The sequence below is a fragment of the Capricornis sumatraensis genome, chromosome 9, assembly GCF_032405125.1.
Source record: "Capricornis sumatraensis isolate serow.1 chromosome 9, serow.2, whole genome shotgun sequence".
Classification (NCBI taxonomy): domain Eukaryota; kingdom Metazoa; phylum Chordata; class Mammalia; order Artiodactyla; family Bovidae; genus Capricornis; species Capricornis sumatraensis.
In genome coordinates this window covers 97,662,294-97,686,528 of record NC_091077.1, presented here as the reverse complement: position 1 = coordinate 97,686,528, position 24,235 = coordinate 97,662,294, and the positions used below count along the sequence as shown (strand labels likewise).

The window sequence follows — 24,235 nt, the reverse complement described above, 5'->3', positions numbered from 1 at the left end:
GCATTTTTACTGAATTAAATTAGATATTACATATTAGAGTATTTAGCAAATGGGACTATGCATATGTGTTACATTTCAGTTAGGTTTAAGACCTACCATCAAGGGTGGAGAAATGAGAGAAAAGTTGAATGAGGGAACAATACTCCAGAATTCTATCATTTTAACTGTGAGTTCCTTAGCTCCTTGACTCCTACAGCATTAATTTTTATAGCTTTCACTGATGTGACCATAGCCACACCTCTAAGTGGAATTTTTATGCTAAAACTGAGCTGTGTATTGTCCTTCCCCCAACCCACAATTATAGAGCAGATGGTGAAAATGACTCTGAATAAATTTGTTGGATCAGTTTTTAAGAGACAAAAACAGTCAACCAGACTGTTGACTACCTTGGCATTGAGCCTTGTGCACGGTTAGGAGGAACTGTCACTGCATGAATACGCAAATAATTGAAACTGAACTATGCAAGGGTGGAGACAATGTTCTGCATCATACAGTGTCTCTTCCAAGCTTCCATCAATGTCTTAATAGTGCCACCTGACTTCAGTAGAGCAGAAAGGCTTTTGCATTCCAATTTTTCTTACTTTCTTGATAACATCTTCCTTTAACAGATTTATGCTGATAGTCATTGCTTAGTCAACAATTTTCCCAGCTCTGAAGAGCTTAAGTCATTTTATTTTACTCCTTGTAGAAGATAAAATGAGGTGAAAGAAGATTAAGGAGCTTTCCTGGTGGCTCAGTCAGTAAAGAATCTGCCTGCAGTTCAGGAGATGCAGGTTCAATCCCTGTGTTGGGCAGATCCCCTAGAGGAGGGCATGGAAACCCACTCTAGTATTCTTGCTTGGGAAATACCATGAACAGAGGAACCTGGTGAGCTACAGTCTATGGGGTCAAAAAGAGCTGGACACAACTTAGCAGCTGAGCACACACACATGCAAAGATTAAAGAGATGACATGACCTGCTCAGCTCACACAACATTCTTTCTAAATTCATCTTTTTGCCTAAGTTGAAAAAATTTTATTAATAAATATTACATCATTTTTATTAGTAGAAACATAGTATTTATTTTCCAACCTTTATTCTTAGCCCTGTTTACCTTTAATGGAGATAATTGACAAAGTCATAAAAGCACCAAAGAATTGATGCTTTTGAACTGTGGTCTTCCTTGAATTGCAAGATCCAACCAGTCCATCCAGATCATCCACCCAGATCGGTCCTGGGTGTTCATTGCAAGGACTGATGTTGAAGCTGAAACTCCAATACTTTGGCCACCTGATGCAAAGAACCAATTCATTAGAAGAGACCGTAATGCTGGGAAAGATTGAAGGCAGGAGAAGGGGATGACAGAGGGTGAAATGGTTGAATGGCATTACTAACTCAATGGACATGAGTTTGTGTAGGCTCTGGGAGTTGGCGATGGACAGAGAGGCCTGGCATGCTGCAGTCCATGGGGTCACAAAGGGTCAGATACAACTGAGCAACTGAACTGAACTGAACTGATTAGCTCATTTTGTTTGGAATCAACTTCAAATATGTCCTGATAGCTCCAAGGACCTTGTAGAGAAAGCAAAACTTTTAGATTTTGAGTGAATAAGTGTATTAGTCACTCAGTTGTGTGCGACTATTTGCAATCCCGTAGACTACAGCCCTCCAGGCTCCTCTGTCCATGGAGTTCTCCAGGCAAGATCACTGGAATGGGTTGCCATTTCCTTCTCCAGAGTGAAAAATGTATCGGGATTTTTAGGAATCTACCTCCCATGTCCGAGATCCTTATGAACATGGGTCCCAAAAGGCCTGCGAAGAATTACCATCTTGATCCCTAAAACCCAAAGCCATAAGTGAAGAGCTGAGTTTCTCATTTGTATTGGTTGGTTCTAAGAGATGCAGAGTGGGAGTTCAACAGTTAAAATCATGAGCTAAGTGCTGGAAAAATAGGAGTTGCATTTTCTTAGGTTAAGAATTTTCCTATTCTTGTGCTGGTCTTGAGGTATATGACTGGCACACCTTAAGTCCATGGAGACCAGCTTTGCTAGCAAGCTTGGTTTCGATTGGCAGGTAAGGGGAATAACTCCCCAGCTTTAGAGCCTGAGAGTGTTCTCTGGCTAACCCATCCCAACCTTACACCCTCCTGGCTGGAGGCCAGTCCAGAAGTCTTCACCATTCCCCATTCAGCCCCGTGGCCCGACAGCATGCCCAGTCCTTTGCTGCAAACACAGCAGACCTTCTGCCACCATAATACACCTGATAGGGCTTCACTCACCATCCACGATACGCATTAACTGAGAAAAGCCTTTGACTATCCAACCTCCAGGCCTCGGTCCGTCTGACTTGCTGCATAATCTGTCCCAGAAGAGAGTGAGAAAACTTGACAGCTAAATGCTAGAGAGTGTCCTGGATATGGTCCTGGAAATGGAAAAGGTTGCTAGTAGAAAAACTGGTGAAATCTGAATGAAGGCTTGAGTTTAGCTTATAATACTATACCAGCATTGGCTCCTTAGTTTTGAAAAACGTACCAGGGCAACGTGAAACTCTAACAATCGGGGAAACTAGGAGAGCAGCATTGGAGAATTCCAATTTTTCTTTATAAATTTTACAATATAAAGTTACTACAAAATTAAAAGGTTGTATAAAAACAAAAGAATCAGTAGAATGCCACTTCTAAAATTAGATTATAAAAAATTACTTCCATCCTGCTCACCCCTACCCCTAGAGCCCTTTCTGTGGGAAAGTATGTTGCCATGCTGTGAATAACTCTGTGGAGAGGCCCATATTTCAAGAAAGTGTTGTCTCCAGTCAACATCAAGCAAGGACCTAAAGCCTGCCAAGAGTTACATAAACAAATACAGAAGTTGATTCTCATCCAATGTAGCCTTGCAATGACTATAGATCTGATTGACACCTTGATTCCAACCTTGAGACAGACTCAGACATATCCAACTAACTGTACCTGAATTCCTGACCAAGAGATACACTAGGAAAATATTTATAGCTAACAAAATTTAACTGTCTTCTCCATCCAATGGAGATGACCAATCAATTTCTGAATTATGATAAAAATCAGTTACCAGAATAATAAAGGAAAGTTATACCACAAGTTAAACTATAAGTTCTTTTTGACCACACAAGCCTACTTTTCAGGTACAGAGGATAATAATAGGTACTCAAAACAGAAGCCTGGTCCAGAATTATTTCCCTAACAAAATCAGAACTCTAAGAGGTACGAATGGAGTAAAACCAAGCTAACATGAATTCAATGTTTACTGTATCTGTCCATCATACAGATGCTGACAATGACAGGCTTATAACTGTGTTTTAAGTTCTGTTTACACATCCGTGACTTAGGGGAAAAGAGATTTCAGTTATACTAAAAGTTCTTTGCAAATTTTTCCCAAAATGGATTACTAGATTAGTCTAGTCATTTAACGTTAGCTTGATCACGTATAAAAGAGGTAGTTGAAATCTAACGCAATTTTTTTAACTTTCTATTTTTCAGTGATTAAAACTCTGCTCTGGTCTAAGTACTGGTAAGACTAATTCACTTCATATAGGCTAAAATTCATATTAAGTTTAAAACTAAAGATCCAGTGAAATTCTCTACTTTATTCCTAATAATTGTATCCAAAACAATCTAATCTACACCAAAAGTTTGTTTCCTGTTAGTGATGCTTAGTAGATATTATTTTCCTCCTTTAAAACTAAGTTCTAATTATGCAATCTCTGACAGCAGGGAGTAAGACAGAAAATGAATTATTTAATACAGGAAAATCTGAGTAAGAAAATGATTAAGAAATTAAATTGAAAAAGTTATGACTCAAATGAAAAAGTTAGGTATCCCTGAAATATCAGGAAAGCAATTCAGTATCTGGAGAAATGTAAGAAAATTGTGTCTATTATCAGAAATACAATGGCTTAATGGGCAATTTAGTAATGTCCATCAAAATTTTAAATCCATAAACTCACTGAACCAGTAATTCAACTTCTGGAAATGAAGAAACACACAAATCATACAAATCTATATGTAGAATGATATGTCCATCATAAGACTTGCTCCAGCCAAAGGATGAAAGAAAATCCTGTACTGCTGTACTTTCTATACAACAGCAAACAGATTCTCACTTATTTAAAAGAATAAGATTAACATATATGTATTGACATCCATGGTATATTAATAAGCAAAACAGTGAGCTGCATAACATGATCGGCCTATGATTGCCTTGAAGTATTCTTCCTCACATAGCTATATAGCTCGTTTCCTCTCTGCCTTCAGGTCTGCTGCTGATGCTAAGTTGCTTCAGTCGTGTCCGACTCTGTGCGACCCCGTAGATGGCAGCCCACCAGGCTCCCCCATCCCTGGGATTCTCCAAGCAAGAACACTGGAGTGGGTTGCCATTTCCTTCTCCAATGCATGAAAGTGAAAAGTGAAAGGGAAGTCGCTCAGTCGTGCCCGACTCTTCACGACCCCATGGACTGCAGCCTGCCAGGCTCCTCTGTCCATGGGATTTTCCAGGCAAGAGTACTGGAGTGGGGTGCCATTGCCTTCTCTGCCTTCAGGTCTAAGCACCTGAAATAACCTTCTCTTACCACCCATATGAAATATAACACCCATACACAACTAACCCTATGTTATACCTTTCTATGCACTAATATTCTTTATTTTATTGTTCTTTCACCTGGCATATTACAGGTGCATTTATTTGTTCATTATATGCCTTCTCCCTGAAAAATATAAGCTCATGAAAGCAGGGTCACGGTCTGTAGCCCCAGTTTTAAAAACGAGGCCTAGTGCAAAACTAAGATCATGGCATCTGGTCCCATCATTTCATGGGAAATAGATGAGGAAAAAATGGAAATAGTGACAGACTTTATTTGGGGCGGGGGGGCTCTAAAATCACTGCAGATGGTGATTGCAGCCATAAAATTTAAAGATGCTTGCTCCTTGGATAAAACGTTATAACCAACCTAGACAACATATTAAAAAGCAGAGACGCTACCTTGCCAACAAAGGTCCATCTAGATAAAGCTATGGTTTTTGCAGTAGTCATGTATCGTTGTGAGAGTTGGACTATACAGAAAGCTGAGTGCCGAAGAATTGATGCTTTTAAACTGTGGTGTTGGAGAAGACTCTTGAGAGTCCCTTGGACTGCAAGGAGATCCAACAAGTCCATCCTAGAGGAGATCAGCCCTGACTATTCATTGTAATGACTGATGTTGAAGCTGAAACTCCAATAATTTGGCCACCTGAGACGAAGAACTGACTCATTGGAAAAGACCCTGATGTTGGGGAAGATTGAGGGTGGGAGAAGGGGACAACAGAGGATAAGATGGTTGGATGGCAACATTGACTCAGTGGACATGAGTTTGAGTAAACTCCGGGAGTTGGAGATGGACAGGGAAGCCTGGCGTACTGCAGTCCATGGGGTCGCAAAGAGTTGGACATGACTGAGCAACTGAACTGACTGACTGAGTGCATAACAGCCAATCGATCACTATTTGTTGAAGAAATAAATGGATTAATGAATTCCTATTAGCAGATGAGGGAAGTAGCTACCAAAGAGTTAAATGGTATTCATTTAAGAGTTAAATGGTTTACCTGAATTCACACAGCTTCTGAGAACTGATGATACCTTTTTCCAAGTCTGAGCCTGTGCAGCTAACTATTTCATGACACAACATCCCCTATATATGGTCACACTCTCCTCTCTTCTCTTGAAAAAGCATGGTAGTAAGAATTCGGCTGTCAAATGTCCCAGTTCATAGCACATTATCACCATCATTAGACTTTGCAAGATTCTGTTTTTTATTTTTCCCTTCACCCTAAGAGCACTCACTATGCTTTGTTTAAGTACATCTTCCTTTTTTTAATTTTCAGCAGCAGATTTTATTTGTAAACTGAACTTTTAATCATACATGAAAGCCTCTGAAATAGATTTTCTCAGGATAAACCCGTTTTGGCCAACTCAAAAGTGAAAAATCAGGACTTTTTGCACAGGAAAATCTTCAATAAACCCAAGGAATGTTTTTTACAAGACACAGGCTGGACCCTCAAGTTTTTTGTTCTACAGGCTGTTGATTCTAATTCATTCTCCACACCAAGATTTGCCACAATAGTTAGGAGAAGGCAGAGGAAAGATAAAAGTCAGACAACAATATATTTAAATTTGAAAGTATTCACTGTTTAATAACTGACCAGATTACAAAAATAATCATGGTAGATGCTTCAGTTCATCCTTCTAATTAATAAGCTTGTTGATCTGGTCTTCCCTATGGCCAGCATCTCCACCTTCTACAAAATCGGTGGTCTTTTTCTTCATTCCACCTTGTGGAAAAGACAGTTTGAAGGGCCACAGGAAGTTGTTTGCTCCTTTGAAATAATTTGCAAAAGTTTAGTTCTCCTAAATCAGATCCTCCATGCAGATGATGCCATATTTGCCAAGAGAAAGAGCAATCAATGAGTTATCTGTTAGGGCAATTCATTTCTTATTGATTTTGCCAGAACCATGCTTTCAGATCAATTCATTTACAGACTTCAGATTTGGGTACCTCACACACTCACACACAACATATGCTAGATCATACAAAAAGCAAGGGCATTCAAAAAAAAAAATCTACTTCTGCTTCATTGACTGCACTAAAGCCTTTGACTGTGTGAATCACAACAAATTGTGGAATATTCTTAAAAAGATAGGAATACCAGACTACATTACCTGCCTCCTGAGAAACCTGTATGCAGGTTAAAAACAACAGTTAGAACTGGACATGGAACATCAAACTGGTTCAAAATTAGGAAAGGAATACATCAAGGCTGTATATTGTTACCCTGCCTACTTAACTTATATGCAGAGTACATCATATGGAATGCTGGGCTGGATGAGTCACAAGCTGGAATCAAGATCGCCAGGAGGAGTAACAAAAACCTCAGATATCAAATGATACCACTTTAATGGCAGAAAGCAAAGAGGAACTAAAAAGCCTCTTGGTGAAGGTAAAAGAGTGAAAAAGCTGGCTTAAAACTCAACATTCAAAAATGAAGATCACAGCATCTAGTCTTATTGCTGCTGCTAGGTCACATCAGTCGTGTCCGACTCTGTGCGATCCCATAGACGGCAGCCCGCCAGGCTCCCCCGTCCCTCAGATTCTCCAGGCAAGAACACTGGAGTGGGTTGCCATTTCCTTCTCCAGTGTATGAAAGTGAAAAGAGAAAGTGAAGTCGTTCAGTTGTGTCCAACTCTTCGCAACCCCGCGGACTGCAGCCTGCCAGGCTCCTCCGTCCATGGGATTTCCCCGGCAAGAGTACTGGAGTGGGGCGCCATTGCCCTCTCCTCTAGTCCTATCACCTCATGGCAAATAGATGGGGAAAAAGTGGAAATGGTATCAGATTTCATTTTCTGGGCCTCCAAAATCAATGTGGACGGTGACTGCAACCATGAAATTAAGACACTTGCTCCTTGGAAGAATAGCTATGACAAACCTAGACAGTGTATTAAAAAGCAGAGATCACTTTGCCGACAAAGATTTGTATAGATAAAGTTATGGTTTTTCCAGTAGTCATGTATGGATGTGAGAGTTGGACTGTGAAGAAGGCTGAGTGCCAAATTCAAATTGTGGTGCTGGAGAAGACTCTTGAGAGTCACTTGGACAGCAAGAAGATCAAACCAGTCAATCTTAAAGAAATTAACCCTGAATATTCATTGGAAGGACGGGTACTGAAGCTGAAGCTCCAATACTTTGGCCACCTGATGTGAAGAGCCTACACATTGGAAAAGACCCTGATTCTGGGGAAGATTGAGGTCAAGAGGAGAAGGGGGCAACAGAACATAAATGGTTGGATGGCATCACTGACTGAATGGACATGAATTTGAGCAAACTCTGGGAGATAGTGAAGGCCAGTGGAGCCTGGCGTGCTGTAGTTCATGGGGTCGCAAAGAGTCAGACACAACTTAGCGACTGAACAACAATGTGACGTATGGTTCCATAATTCTCAGTGTGTTAAGTGAAGCCTTGTTGAGCTTCACACAGATGCCACTGAAGATCTGACAAAGGTGAAGACACTGTAACACCTTTAGAACCTGTGGGCTGACACCATTGATACCTCTTATCCTGATGACAACTGCCAACTTGAGTTCCTCAGGTACACAAAAGTTGCCGGCTTTTCATGCCATTCTGGTTATTTGACTTTCAGTTCTTAAAGCTACTTGTATTCCTTGTGATAGGGCTTAGCTTTCTCATAGATAAGCTTCCTCCTTGCCTTTAAAGCAACATTTGGGGAAACTTCTTTCCCAGGCAATTGATCATAAGCTCTATGAAATTCTATTGCTCTTTCTTAGGGGTTTCTGGCACAACAGAAACCTTCTTTTTCTTCTCTTCTGCACCCTCCATGGTACCAGCCAGGAAAGAGATAGGTACATCTGTAGATATGTCTTCTTGAAAGCTAGGCAATCCCACAGTACATATGTGGGCTTTATTTTTTTATACTGTACCATTTTTTATTTGTTCATTTATACAAGCTACTGACTTACTCGTAAAGCTTATCAGATCCATTCTCACAGCTGCTGCTCTGGCTGCTGTCAGTGGTTACATCAGAGAACACTGGCCAGCAAACCGTTAGGAGACTGTGTGTTACAATTGTGACTCTAAAAAAGAGTTTTCAAAAAGAGTAAAAGCAAGCCTTCCTTGGTTCCATTTGATAGTTCTCCCACTTTAAAAGAAAATGTCTCTGCTATTTTGTCCAAGGATCTTACCTTTTAGCAAAATAGAGTCCTTACTGCCTCAAGCCAAAAATGAAAGTCCTAATCTGGTTACTTCTTTATGTCAGATATAGAAAACATATATCATACTTTGCCATTTTTTGCATTTGTCTCCAAGGCACTCAACACTGACCCTAATGTTGGAGACATGTTAGTTTAACAGAGGAACCTTGATCCAACCACCTAGACATAAAAACAGGACTGAATGGGGGAGGGTTAGGAGCAAGGTGAAATACACACACACACACACACACACACACACACACACACACACACACATACATACAGCTGATTCATTTTGTTGTACAGCAGAAACTAACACAACATTGTAAAGCAATTAGACTCCAATTTAAAAAAACAGGACTGAATGTTCACATTTATTTGACCTGAAGACACTGACAATTAATAATGGAGAGGATGAGTTATAAGCACACATGTGTTTTTAGTGACATTTTATATTTGTTTTACACTACTACTAGTCATGAATAACTCTTGTTATTAAGACCTTTTGCCTGTTCTGGGAGACCTTGCATATGTTTATGAGTAGTTTGTATCCTTTGTTAATTCAGGACCTCTCCTAACAAAAGGAGAGCATTCATTTGCTGACTCCCTGACAGTCTCATTCTTATTTATCCGTGATCAGAACTCTTTTTCCTTTTGCTTGCTGGTATCAAAACAACTCTTGGCAATTTTTCTTAGGGCATATTTTTCCAAATTCCATTCTTTGGATTTGGTTCATAGTAGCTCACATACTATAATGCTTCCTGAAGCAGTTGGGACTTTGCTGAGAGAGTTTAGAAAACTGTGATTGTCTTGACAACTTTATGCTGTCCATATAATTCAGCCTTGACCTGCAGAGCAACACTCAAAATAGGACAGAAGTCTAGACTCCACAACCACTTAATCTTTGGCCTCACTACTAAGGCAACCAACAAGGGTACCAATTAGCGGTAGATCTGAAAGTGGGTTTGGATAGCTTTTTACAAAGTCTGCAAAAGCTCAGATGCAGGGAAAAAAGGGGGGAAAGATGTGGGGAGACGATCTCAGGGTTATTTCTTTGATTAAAAAAAAAAGGAAAAAATCAGAAGTTCTCTCTCCTCTAGGCTTTTAGCTTTCTATTACAAGAGAAAAGAAAATTGAAAGAGAAGTTCCTAACAAGTTATATGTTATTTCTCTTTCATAAAATGCTTGTAGACATGCACAAATGACTAAAACTCATCTAAATTCATTGAGTTTTTATTATCTATCTTTTATTTGTCACTAATAATGGCATTATAAGGCTGGATCCCTAAATCTTTCTTCCTGTCCAGTGACTTACTATTTAGGATGTGTAGAGACTATTAAAGAATCAAAACCATAAACATACTTTACCTCAGTCATTCAACAGAGTCATTATTGCCATATAATAAGGTGGTGAGTCTTGCTCTTTCACTACCTTGTTTCTAATTCATTACAAAACCCGTTTTGTTGTTTTTCATTTATCAAATACATTTGCTTCTTGTTCTACGGCAATCTCTCCTTGACAGAGGCATCAACTATAATAGTGAACTGAATATATGGAGATATATAAACTGAATAGGTTAAAAGTATGGATATTTTATCCACTTTTACTCTCTGCTCTCACTTTAAGTAGGAAGACTAGAAGTATATGTGGGAAAATGTGTCACCATTCTTACTCTGCTACTTCCCAGCTATGTGTCCTTGGGCAAGTCACCAACTGTCATTCAGTGTCATTCAATTTGTTCACTTGCCACATGCGGGACTGAAAAATCACTTCATGTCTAGGTGAACTCTACAAAAGTAAATCTTTATCAATACTGTGAAAAAAAAAAAAAAAGCAGCAGCGGTGGGTTGGTGGAAAACAATTGCAAATTTTTTCACATTTTTATGATATATAAAAACAATTATGCAGCATGATGATAAAAAGACAGGACAGCATGCTGTATTTTACAACTACCTTTTTCTATCATCATAACACCCATGTTAATGTAGTGTCTCTTAAAGTGAGACTAAAATTTCTTTATGAACTGCCTTTTTTTCTCTATAGTTTTCTAAACTAATCAGATGTTCTTAAATTTTAACACTGAGATACACAAAGTTGGTACACAACAAGAATATTAAAAATTGGAAATAACTAAAAAATCATGTTTCTAACTACTTTTTCCAGTCCCAGGAAACATAGTTTTGAATAAGAATGTGTATATGTATATATATATATACATATACACATGTATAATTATATATACGTGTATACATAAATATAATTTACATTAGAAAGTACTATCACAGATTAAACACTACAAATATTTCTCAAAGGCACATATGTCTTTTGTTGGAAAAACACTTGAATTAACAAAGCCAAAGAATCACCTTCTAACAGAAAATTAAGCTTTTTATATCTAATGGATCAATAGAATGCTTTATTTTTCTAGTTATTATTTTCATAAAGCAGTCTCCTACCTCTCAGCCAACTCAGAAAGAGAGCTCAAAGCACAGTAAGTAATATCCTACTGCTCAACAAAGGGCTATTCCCCACTAAAGAAGCTGAGAAGGGCAACAACAGTGATGGCACATAAGCCATAACACGCTTTTGGTGTTAACAATTTATCACGCACATCCAGTCTTCACTTCCCCTTTGAAATCCTTTCAATTTTTTGGAACAAAATTTGCCATATATATGATGAAAAGTCACTGATTTGTGTTTACCCTCTTAGTAGTCCCCATTTCATTTGCATTTTGGGGCCTTATATTTTCCCTGTCCTTGCAGGGCAGAAACGAGTTCTTTGATGGGAAAGAATCCTTTTGTCTTGAAATGCTTATATTATGTTCCCCAAAGAGGGAGAGAAAGGGAAGAGGGTGTTCAAGAGGTACATGTGGGGAGAATTCCTCAAAGCTGCAAGTAGGACTGCTGTGAGCAGGTCTCCAGGGAAGAAGAAAAAGATACAGAGACTCACTTCCCATTCTCTGAAAGAAGCCTTAGGACAGAACGGCAGGAAGTCCCAGGATAAGATTTGGATCATTTAGAGATGCTGGACACCAGAAACGAGAATTTCTAACACCAGCAAAACCTCTTGTCCCCACTTGGGGATCTTTGCTCAACCCTGGAGACATGGAGGAAGAAATCCCATAATAACTGAGATTGAATCCTCCCCACCTCAGCCAGGTGGGATGGGTACTTAAATTTGGATTATATATTTAAAGAATTAAAATTTCTCATACATCTATGGCAATTCCTTACCTATTGAAATCTGATGTTTCATAATAAACTCTTACACCCGCTCCTTGTTAGTCTTCTGTGCCATTTCTTTCATTTCCTCCAACATCATCCCCTCAAAGGACAATCTATAGTCCCAGCCTTTCTACATGTCCCAAACAATTTATTCTTGTCTCCTTTACAGTCAGATTTCTACCTCAGTACCATAATAAAACACATTGATGGTGATCACCACTAATCTCTTCCTTGTCAAAACCAAAGCCTTTCCCCCAGCTCTCTAATAGACCTTCTATGCACTGCATCCCCCTTTTCCAGAATTTATCTCTATAAACTCATTTGCCTCCTCTTCCTCTCCCTACCCCTTAACTGCTGTTCCTTCCTAGGATCTTTGACCCTTTTCTTCTATGCACTCATTCCCTATCTGATATCTATGATTTTCAGTTACTTCAAACGTTACTTAAGTGTTGATTATGTTTATGGAAGTAAATACATAAAATCTTCCTATTGGCTCTCAGCATCAAATCATACACATTACTGCCAAGAAGCTGTCTCCAACTTAATACCCTTCTGCGTCATGAAAACTTGCAGGCCTCAAGTTGCAGCTTTCTCTTCTGCTTTTCTCCTCTCTTCATGTTCATTCGATTGATTAGAAAGGTCCATCTCATGGAGAGAATATCAAGGGTAACATGCAAAGCAGATGAAGACTAGAATGAGTCACTCAGGCCAGTTTATTCTAGGTCATTCAGAGAACTCGATTCATGTTTTCTATTTTTATACATTGACCATCAGGGTTTATAAGATCTTCCATTCTCTTTCTTCAACTATCAGCCATATGTCAGTGACCTTGGGAGCCACACACTGATGTCTGTACTTTACATGGCAGACACTGTCAATGAGGCCCCTGAATAACTGTGTGGAGACCCTCCCTCACCATAATTTTTTGTGTGTTAAGTCCAGTGAGTTCAGGACTTATCTATGACAGGATTAGCATAACTCTGACAAATACAGGTAATAGAAAACTGACGTTTTAGCTCAATGAAATAACTTACACGATCACAAAGCTAGTCATATCAGAATTTGAATTAGTAAACAGGCCCCATTAATCCCCAAATCCATTTTCCTTTCTCTCAGCTATGGCTCATCAATTTAAGTTTTTCAGCTGCCACCTGTATATATTTTATCCCAAGTGCATGCTTCTCTTAATCAGGACAAGACAGGATCTCTCCTCTCATTTTCTGATGCCCTGGCATCTATATAAAACAAGCAAGCAAAATGGGTGAAACAGCTTAAAGTAATTGGCAGTAAAGGAACATGAGCCATTGAATGTTCTAATCATCTTCTTGAACTTAGTTCTCAATTATGAATGACCTATGTCACAATTACTGGAGACTTCAGCTTGTTAAAAACAGATTCCCAAGCCCCATTCCAAACCCACTGCTTCAGAATTTTTGTTTTGCTTAACTTTTAAAACCTACATCATAAGCAATTCTGATGTATACCACAGTATGAGAACCAAGACTAATTATCCCAAATTCCATTCCCTTGTTTAAAGAACACTATTTGATTGAACCTCACAAATCAAGACATCAACAAAAATGTAGTTATCCTTTAAATTTTGTTTCCACAAACTTGAAAGTTAGTGGAGGTTCTAACATAAATGATGAGTTATGAAAAAAATGATTTGTGATCCAGAACTCAGGAGTCTGTTTCCCATAGTACCACATTTTCTGTTATCACTTTTACTTTCTTATTACCTATGCATAATGGCTAATAACTACTAACATGTGAAACAGACATCATTATGCAGAAACTTGCCTCAGATACAACTTGGAAGAGTATTTTCTTCTGAAATTCAATCATCCAATTTGCAGTATATTTTTCAATGAAAAGTATTTGACATAACTGAGATTTGGGGGTTTTGGGGGCTCTTCCCCATGATTTTGTTGGTGTTTTGCTGTGAAGGTGATCTACCTAAAATACAACATAAGCAAACATATAAACATGACTAAAATTCTTTTGCCACTATTTATATGATGAGTTAAAGCTCAGGGTGTCCATCCGCAGTGTGTGAGCTATACCTTAGATATATTTGTCTTCACTTTCACAAGTGCAAAGAAAACAAATGCCTTTCACATGGTTCCTAAGCCATATATATAAAGCAGGTCGAGTCCAGCTGCCTTTCTGTTAGATTACCACAGACCATCTGGTTGGCGGTTATCCCACATAGAGAATGCCAACACATACCCTGAACAATAAAATATTCACACAAATATCTTTGTATCCAGGGGAAATGAAAATTTTAGGTATGTCAAAGCAACCAGTCCCTTACAAAAGTGTTAATCTATGCAAACCTCACTATATTGTATCTTCAAGTTCATGTCTCATCACAATTTTCACTTAGACCTTACACAAGCAGCTGATATATTATAGATTATTAAGAATAGAACAAAATTTTATAGTGTTTAAGAGTTATGATTCTAATGGATATTTAGGATGACTTGGCTTGCTTTCTTTGGTCCAACTTATAGATTTTTCAAAAACTGTAAGTATTTGATATTGCTTAAATGGGTATCTGCTAATTAATCAAAATAGTATAAGGTTCGGAGAGTTTTCTCAATAAATCAATAATTTTTCCTAAGCAGTTTATTTAGATAAGCTAGACAAACATGAATATTAAAATATCAATGTAAGTTTTCCATATTGACTAAAGGGCAATGCAGTATCCATTGAAATCAGCACAGAAGTGACCCAGTTAGCATGAACTCCGGGAGTTGGTGATGGACAGGGAGGCCTGGCGTGCTGCGATTCATGGGGTCGCAAAGAGTCAGACACGACTGAGCGACTGAACTGAACTGAACCATGTTTATATCAGGCATTGGTCATGTTTACTTCATTAACTGAGAATCTATCAGAACAACACAATTAATTTGCTAACACTTATATCAGCATTTGTTTAGGACTGAAAATCAGCCTGACTATAAGGAGTATCAGATATTTCCCTTTCATTGATGAGTTATTCATATCAGTTCAGTCGCTCAGTCGTGTCTGACTCTTTGCAACCCCATGAACCACAGCATGCCAGGCTTCCCTGTCCATCACCAACTCGCAAAGCCTACCCAAACTCATGTCCATTGACTTGGTGATGCCATCTAACCATCTCATCCTCTGTCGTCCCCTTCTCCCGCTGCCCTCAATCTTACCCAGCATCAGGGTCTTTTCAAATGAGTCAACTCTTCACATCAGGTGGCCAAAGCTTTGGAGTCTCAGCTTCAACATCAGTCCTTCCAATGAACACCCAGGACTGATCTCCTTTAGGATGGACTTGTTGGATCTCCTTGCAGTCCAAGGGACTCTCAAGAGTCTTCTCCAACACATTTCAAAAGCATCAATTCTTCAGCTTTCAGCTTTCTTTATAGTCCAACTCTCACATCCATACATGACTACTGGAAAACCCATAGCCTTGATTAGATGGACCTTTGTTAGCAAAATAATGTCTCTACTTTTGAATAAGCTGTCTAGGTTGGTCATAACTTTCCTTCCATGGAGTAACTGTCTTTTAATTTCATGGCTGCAATCACCATCTGCAGTGATTTTGGAGCCCAAAAAATAAAGTAAGCCACTGTTTCCACTGTTTCCCCATCTATTTGCCATGAAGTGATGGGACCGGATGCCATGATCTTGGTTTTCTGAACGTCGGGTGAGTTCTGAATGAGTTATCAGAACTACAGAAAAATCATTTTACAATAAGGGTCTTATTCACATGTCATTTGCTCTCTATCACATTGTTTTTCCTCATACACTAGTTTTAAATTAGCTTAACATACTATTCATATACCTACATCTATTTTTTTAACAGAGAAAATAGAAGAGCAGCTAGGTACCAGTGTGGATTGTATATTAAAATCTGCTTCGAGTTTTGTCCTGCTCATTCCTTAGCTGCCTTCCAATTTTGCAGGTTCATCCACGTGTTTCTGTCATTTGTACAGATACGTGTGGCCAGATGAAACCAGCCATTACATAATGTCATAAAACTTCACCCTCCAAGTTAGTAAATATTAACCTCACTTAGCCTGATTCAAACAGTTAAAATTAAACCAATTGAACTTGCAAAGTTAAATCATGTTTCAAATGCAAACATTTTAGTTTATCAAATTTTCATTCTTTCTCTTAAATGAAACTATTTGTTCCTGATTATAAAACATAAAAAATATTTTCCCATTATGAAGTACTTCCTGTATGTATAAATATCCTTTGATAGCTTAAGAATGAGTATGAAAATATTTATATGGAAAGTGCAATATGACAACTTCGATTGTGGTAAGAATCAGAAAATTTGGGTTATTTGCCACTCAACTGGTTATTCAGGACTGGAGAAATGTTAAACTCTGTGGACCTGAGTGTAAGGAATGTTGAACAAAATCTCTCCATTTCCTTGGGACAATGATATTCTAAATTTAAAGAGGTCTAGAGACACTGATTCTGGGAAAGGTTGAGAGTAGGAGGAGAAGGGGATGACAGAGGATGAGATGGTTGGATGGCATCACCGACTCGATGGACATGGGTTTGGGTAGACTCCGGGAGTTGGTGATGGACAGGGAGGCCTGGCATGCTGCAGTTCACGTGGTCGCAAAGAGTCGGACACAACTGAGCAAATGAACTGAACTGAACTGAGCCATCTAGAAATATGATGTTACCTAGAACAATTCCTGGTATATCAAAGTTCAAATTCTAGTTTGAACACAAACATAGAAATCTGTATCTTTATAAATGTATCTAATTTCATTCTAAGATAGTCAACTAGAAGGAAAGACTAAGTTTAATGAAAGATTCGAAGTCCTACCCTATCTTTTAACTATTCTTAGCCTCTGACAGTTGGAAGAATATATGTTTACTACCAGAAATTTATGACAAAACATACTACAAAACTCTGGCACTTCAGATAGGATTGAGTGTATGAGCACTCAAGGAACCTACAGTCATTTTTTTGGCTTGACAACTAGCTGTCACACTTATGAAAGTAACTGAAGAATTGTCATACTGTATGATGAAATACAGACTCTCCAGTTTTTTTTTTTTCCCCTAGAAAAACATTCATTTTTTAAAAAGTGAGAGATTGCCAAAGATGGCATCCAAAAGATTCCTGGCAATATTGCCCTCAAAACACCCTGCTTTCATTAGTTCTGCTGGCACATGCTAAATTGAAGCTATTTAAAAAGCACTCATTCTTTTACTATGTACATTACAATACCATATCAAGATCCATGAAAATTCTTTGTTAATATCAGTCAGAGCTGCATATAAACCTGATCATACTTTATTGCATCTAATTACAACCCACTTTCCCCAGGCAATATCATTCAGCCAGCAATGAAATCACATATTCTTCTCTGTAATTCATTCTACTCAAAGATTTTGGGGCTCTGACCCAAACTCATCAGGTATCTGATAGAATACCTGAGAAATTATTTTCTTTCCTCAGTAGCTTCCACTACTTGCCTTCCTTAACAAAAATATTTAAAAATTCAACAATGTGTTTATATAGAAATAGAAGAAACCCTCCAAGAAGAAACACTTACCTAATTTAATACTTAATCTTTTGAAATCTGTGGTTGCAGCAATCCAATGGCACTTCCTGGTGGAAGATTCCTGAGCCACCTACTCAGCCCCAGTTCTACCAGGTCACGCGAGAAAGCATTTTGGTTATACAAATACTCACACCTAGATTAAAAATCTTAACTCATGATTTAAGAGAAAACATTGAAACATGTATATTACCATACGTAAAATAGATGACCAGTGAGACGTCAATGCATGAAGCAGGGCACCCAAAGCTGGTGCTCTGGGATAGCCCAGAGGAATAGGGTGGGGAGGGAGGTGGGCAGTGGAGGAGGGGGTGCGGTTCAGGATGGGAGGACGCATGTATAGCCATGGCTGATTCGTGTCAATGTATGGCAAAAACCACACAATACTGTAAAGTAATTAGCCTCCAATTAAAATTAATTATTTTTTTTTTAAAATTCTCAAACCACTCTCTTATTTTCTGTGTGGCATTATTCAGTAACATATGATGTTAAACAGCAATTCATTGGACATGTCTAATGGGATTGTTGTTCAATCACTCAATCATGTCCAACTCTGCAGCCTCTGGGCTGTAGCATGTCAGGCTTCCCTGTCCTTCACTATCTCCAAGAGTTTGCTCAAACTAATGTCTAGCAGGTGTTTAATAAAAGCACTATCACTGGAGAAGTGAAAATTTTTTTCACTGCATGTAAATCATGAACCATATGCTCAAATATTTCAGAAATATTCACTTCTAGCATCTCATTCGACTAAATTAAACTTGAACCCTAGTCCTGTCCAACTAGAATAGCAGAAAATTCAATTTCAGATATTATTGCCCTGCACACCTTGATGGTCACACCAGACTCCCTATAGGATCACACCAAAATTACGCAGTGATGAGAGGAAAAAAGGAAGAGGGGATCTTTAACCATCACTGTATCATGGTATCCACTTAAGCAGCTCTCAGCTTTCTATTCCATGTGCAGGGAATACCAGCATCTGTATTCCCAGGCCCAGTTTCCTCTGGAGCAGATCCACAGAGCTACCATTCCACAGGTCTCTCACCCTCCCCAACCACAAGCACATGTGGAACTCAGGTTCCCTGTGACTTTAGAACTCATGGCTGCAGACCTATTCACTCCCATTTTGAACCCCATGCGTCCTTCTTTCATTCAGATTCTCCACCACTTCCCTCTACCTGCTCCCTTCCAGGGCCTCTGATATTATCTTTGCCGAGGATTTGCATGTTTCCAGAAAGCCATGACTAACTTCACCCTAGATGACTGCCCTGAAAGTGTGCCTCATGCAACTCAAAGAACCTAGTGGTTTACCTGCAACATGAAGAGAAGGGGGAAAAAAAATGATTCACACTTCCTGAAATCAGGAAAATGTTTTGCTGTTGTTTCTGTCTCTGGACTTAGCACAGTGTTTGGCATGTCGTGCTAAATAAATGTTAATGACAGATAACTGAATCAGTGAGTAAGCAAATAAGCAAGCAATGGCAGGACATTTTTGAGAACCTAAGCCAAGTAGTTGTTTTTCTCTGAAAAATATTGTTGATTTCCTGTGGTTCTCCATCCATTGAATTTGTGGCACTCGTGGTTTCAAGGGGAAGCCTGAACAGTCTGGAACAAGGCTAACTAACAGCAACAACAACAAAAAAAGAAAGGGCTTAAACTCACAGCAAGCACAATCGTCTGAAGGTGTAGTATTTGAAAGAATTTTAAAAAGAGGGAATATATGTGTATGTATGACATTTATTTTGCTATGCAGCAGAAAATAACATTGCAAAGAAACCATATTCCACTAAAAAAATTTTTTTAAAGGAGAAGGCACTTAATATTTAAATGGATTTACTGTGAATTTCAAAATCTCTTGGCTTTGAAAATGGGATCAGACCCTGGAGGTCTAGAGCAGAGGTCAATAAATGTTTTCCATAGAAAGCCAGATAACAGATATCTTAAGCTTTGTGGGCCATAGGATTTCTATCGAAACTGTTCAACTCTGTCACTGTAGCATAAAATCAGTATAGGTTTATCAGTTAATAAAAGGTCACAAAAACAGACAGTGGGCCAAACGTGGCCCATAGACTGTAATTAGCTCAACTTCTGGTCAAGAGAGTAGTTATATAAATACTGACCACAGAATAAAGCAGAGGTAAGATACAGTATGAAAGTGTTAGTTGCTCAGTCGTATCCAACGCTTGGTGATTCTCTGCCTGCAATGCAGGAGATCCGGGTTCGATCTCTGGGTTGGGAAGATGCCCTGGAGAAGGGAACGGCTACCCACTCCAGTATTCTTGCCTGGAGAATCCCATGGACAGAGGAGCCTGGCAGGCAACCGTCCATGGGGTCGCAAAGATCAGACACGACTGAGCGACTTTCACTTCACTTCTTTATGATATAGTATCAGTGTAGTTTTCCATTTCAACATAAAAATAATCCCTTCCTAGACTATGGAAAAGCCTAGAGAGAAAGGGAGAAATGATATTTACTCTAAAAATAAATGTTTAGAAGAATATTACAAAAAAAAAACCAGGGACCTCTGTTCACTGTTATATGGCAGCCTGCATGGGAGGGGAGTCTGGGCAGGAATGGATACATGTATATGTATGACTGAGTCCCTTCTCTGTCCACCTGAAACTATGACAACATTGTTAATCAACTATACTCCAATATAAAATAAAAAGTTTTAAAAAATACTGCAAAAGAAACAAACATCTTCAAAAAGCTAAGGATCCAAAGAACAGAAGGTACTCCTCTCTCTTTCGCTGTCTCTCTGGCTCAACTCTGGAACGTGAAAGTGAACGTGAAAGTCGCTCAGTCGTGTCCAACTCTTTGCAACCCCATGGATTGCAGTCCATGGAATTCTCTAGGCCTGAATACTGAAGTGGGGTAGCCTTTCCCTTCTCCAGGGGATCTTCCCCACCCAGGGATCAAACCCAAGTCTCCCACATTGCAGGTGGATTCTCAGGAGGGTTGATAAATATTCTAGGCCAAAAGTTGTGCAGCTGCAGTGTAATACAAACGGCAGCAGCGACAACAAAAAGAGCTTCTGTGCCCCTGCCGTGGAATTGTGGTGCTCAAGATGAAAGGGCTCCATTGCAGACAACTCGAGCTGCACAGGCTAAGGCTGGGAAAGGGTCCAGAAGACGGCTGAGCACCAGATAAGCTGCTTCTGGGAGGGCTGAGGTCTGATGGGTAGGAAAGACGTTCCTCAGAAACAACAGCCGTACATAACTAGTACTGAGAGAAAGATAAGAACTGTGGGAACCAGGGTTGATGTACAAAGGGCACGAGTCATCCATAACCCCCAGGGCAGGCACTGACAGCAAGACAGCCCTCCCCACCACCCTGCTGTACTCAAATGGTTACTTCCGTACCTGGAGGCCACCTTGAGGAGGACCAGAATACGTGAGAGGAAGACAGCCCGAGAGGGCCCAGGAACGTGGAAGAGAGCAGACATCCTGGGCTGAATGAAATGAACAAAAATGGTATTTCCGAGGCAAGTGAATGACTAACCTTGAAAGGCACATTTCAAGCTTCTAAAACTAAGGTGTGTTCAATTAGAGTGAAAAGAATTCATAAGCATCTCACTTAGTCAAAGAATAAGCAGCTGTACTGCTCAGGGTTGCTGTATCAGTAGTGCCGCTGGAGGCTGGTTCATGAGGTCCTCGCCAAGCCCTTTCATGCAGGTATAAGAATTCTAGCCACGAATCACCAGTCCAGGTTCGATGCAGGGTACAGGATGCTTGGGGCTGGTGCACTGGGATGACCCATAGGGATGGTACGGGGAGGGAGGTGGGAGGGGGGTTCAGGATGGGGAACACATGTACACCTGTGGCAGATTCATGCTGATATATGGCAAAACCAATACAATATTGTAAAGTGAAAAAAAAAAAAAAAAAGAATTCTAGCCGAGAGTTCTTTTAAGTTACAGAGCATCTCAGTATTCCTTTACTATGTATGCATGCAACTCAGTAGCTCAACCATGTCCAACTCTTTGCAACCCCATGGACCTTAGCCTGCCAGGCTTCTCTGTCCATGGGATTCTCCAAGCAAGAACTCTTGAATGGGTTGCATTTCCTCCTCCAGAGGATCTTCCCGACTCAGGGATTGAACCTGCGTCACCTACATTGGCAGGCAGATTGTTTACCACTGAGCCTCCTGAAGAGCCCATTGCTTTAACTACGTGAGCTGCCAATTCACTCAACATAAGCTATCAATATTTATATGAGGTGGATACCAGTATCATGCCATTTCTTATAGACAGAAACAGAAAAGCTAAAGTGTTTGCCTAAGGTCAGAGTTATGTGCAACAGAGGCAGGTTTCTCCCCCAACCATTTTTAAAATGCTTCTGAAGGAGATGCTACCTCTTTCTTAGAGGACTCAAAGGAAGTTTGCCCATTTTCTTCCTATTTCTGACAGTCACAGCACAGTGAAGCTTTATAGTGACAAACTTTCCTCCTAGAATTCCCAGAATTCAGTTATTCAAAGGCATTAGAATTTGTAATGACTTGCTCTTCATAAGCCCTGGACACAAACTTTTAAGTCATAAATATAATTTACACAAACACACACATATATTATTTATATATAGCAAGATAGGTATATAGATATCTATATGTCTCTAAGTTATAATTAGGTAATATTGTTAGGTTTCAACGTGAGTAAACTATAAAACTCTAGCCAAAACCCTATATTTCCTTGAAACTAACCTGCATACTTTAGAATCAACTGCAGAGAGTATGAGAGAAGGCAATGGCAACCCACTCCAGTACTCTCGCCTGGCAAATCCCATGGACAGAGGAGCCTGATAGGCTGCAGTCCATGGGGTCGCTAAGAGTAGGGCACAACTGAGCGACTTCACTTTCACTTTTCACTTTCATGCATTGGAGAAGGAAATGGCAACCCACTCCAGTATTCTTGCCTGGAGAATGCCAGGGACAGAGGAGCCTAGTGGGCTGCCATCTATGAGGTCGCACAGAGTCAGACACGACTGAAGCGACTTAGCAGCAGCAGAGAGTATGACTGGTGAGACAAAGGTCAGGAAAGCATGCAAAAAGCTCCCTGTGTGCCTCACTGGCAACCACTCAAGGCTAAAAGGCAGGTTATAGACACCTGGTGACGAGTGCATACTTGAGTCCCGCACATACAGGCAGCTTTTTAAAGTTCAAAAACTTCCCCAGAGTAAAGAGTTACACAAGGTAAAAAATAATACCAGCAAGTGGAACTGACCTGAGCACTCAGGTCTGTTTCTGTAACTCAGCCTATAAACTAGGCTTTCAGGGTCCCTTAGGATTCCAGTATGACCTAGCCCATAACTGCAAGACTGCACGCAGTCTTGTCACTACTGGTACTGTGAAAGTCAGCACACAAGGGCTAGTGTGCAGGTCTAGTCCAATCTAAAAACCCCTGGCTCTATCCTGGAGCAGAGTTCAGTCATTAAAAAGTCAAAGCAACACCGATTTCCAGGAGTCCTTGAAAGTTAACCTTAGAAATGGCAAATGGACGTCATTAATGTCAATCCCAAAGAAAGATGCCAAGACTGAGAATTTTTACCACCTCACAGAATGAAAAGAGTAACTGCACTTGTACGTGTAGTTATTTTTAAAGCCAAAATAAGTTAGAGTCCCAGAATTTTAGGCATTTCTAAGAACTTATTTCATAGACTTAATATAATGGTAAAAAAAAAAAAATCACTTTCTTTCAGCATATGTGGTTTGGCAACAGATACTATAATCAACTAGAGACTTTATCGCCAAAAGAAAATTAAGCAGTTATTGCTGATGTACATATATTGTTTATCACCATTTCCCCAAAGAAAATCACCTGGTATCTGGTATAGAAGATTCTTCAAAGAATTTAAGACGAGGTTAACCTTTTAGAGATGAAAGGGAAATGCTATACTGTGGGCAAAAGAGATTTTTTTGAAGAATATGCTGTCATATTCTTCACTTTGATAACCCCTTTCAGGGGCAGCTGTACCCCTGTTTTGAGCACATACTGAAACAAAGGGAAACAGTATGCCTCATTACTCTGAGGTCCTGCTGGGGCTTAGAGAACTCCCTATGAAAAGATGAGCTTTACAATAAATGAATAGCTGAGTATAAGGGGTTCTCACTGGGAAGGCAGAGAAACATCTTGGAAGGCACTGTATTTTTATTTTCTAATAAGGTTGTAAAAAATCCTCCAATATCCTTACCTATTGTACTTTTACGTGCTTTCTGTTCAAAATTTTTAGTATACAATACACAGTCAATTGTTAAGCTATCAGATTTTTTCTCAGGACTGATGTTGAAGCTGAAGATCCAATACTTTGGCCCATCTGATGTGAAGAACTAACTCACTGGAAAAGACCCTGTTGCTGGGAAAGATTGACGGCAGGAGGAGAAGGGGATGACAGAGGATGAGAAGATTGGATGGCATCACCGACTCAATGGACATGAGCTTAAGTAACCTCTGGGAGCTGGTGATGGACAGGGAGGCCTGGCGTGGTGCAGTCCATGGGGTCACAAAGAGTCGGACATGATTGAGCTACTGAATGTTAATCTCATCCAGGAAAACAAAACACACCCTTACAGAAACATCCAGAGTGAAGTTTGACCAAGTTACCTGGACACCATGGCTCAGCTAGTATGACACAAAAATAAGTGTCTAAAAGTTCATTTTTAGAGTCATTTTAATGTTCCAGTTATATGTATCAGGTGTGGTATG

At 39.6% G+C, this 24,235-nt stretch overlaps 1 pseudogene; it reads right to left on the bottom strand.

The window, feature by feature from the left end:
* Positions 1-6,228: 6,228 nt before the first annotated feature.
* On the bottom strand, positions 6,229-20,983 carry LOC138086359 (large ribosomal subunit protein uL30-like; annotated as a pseudogene).
* Between the last annotated feature and the right edge of the window lie 3,252 nt (positions 20,984-24,235).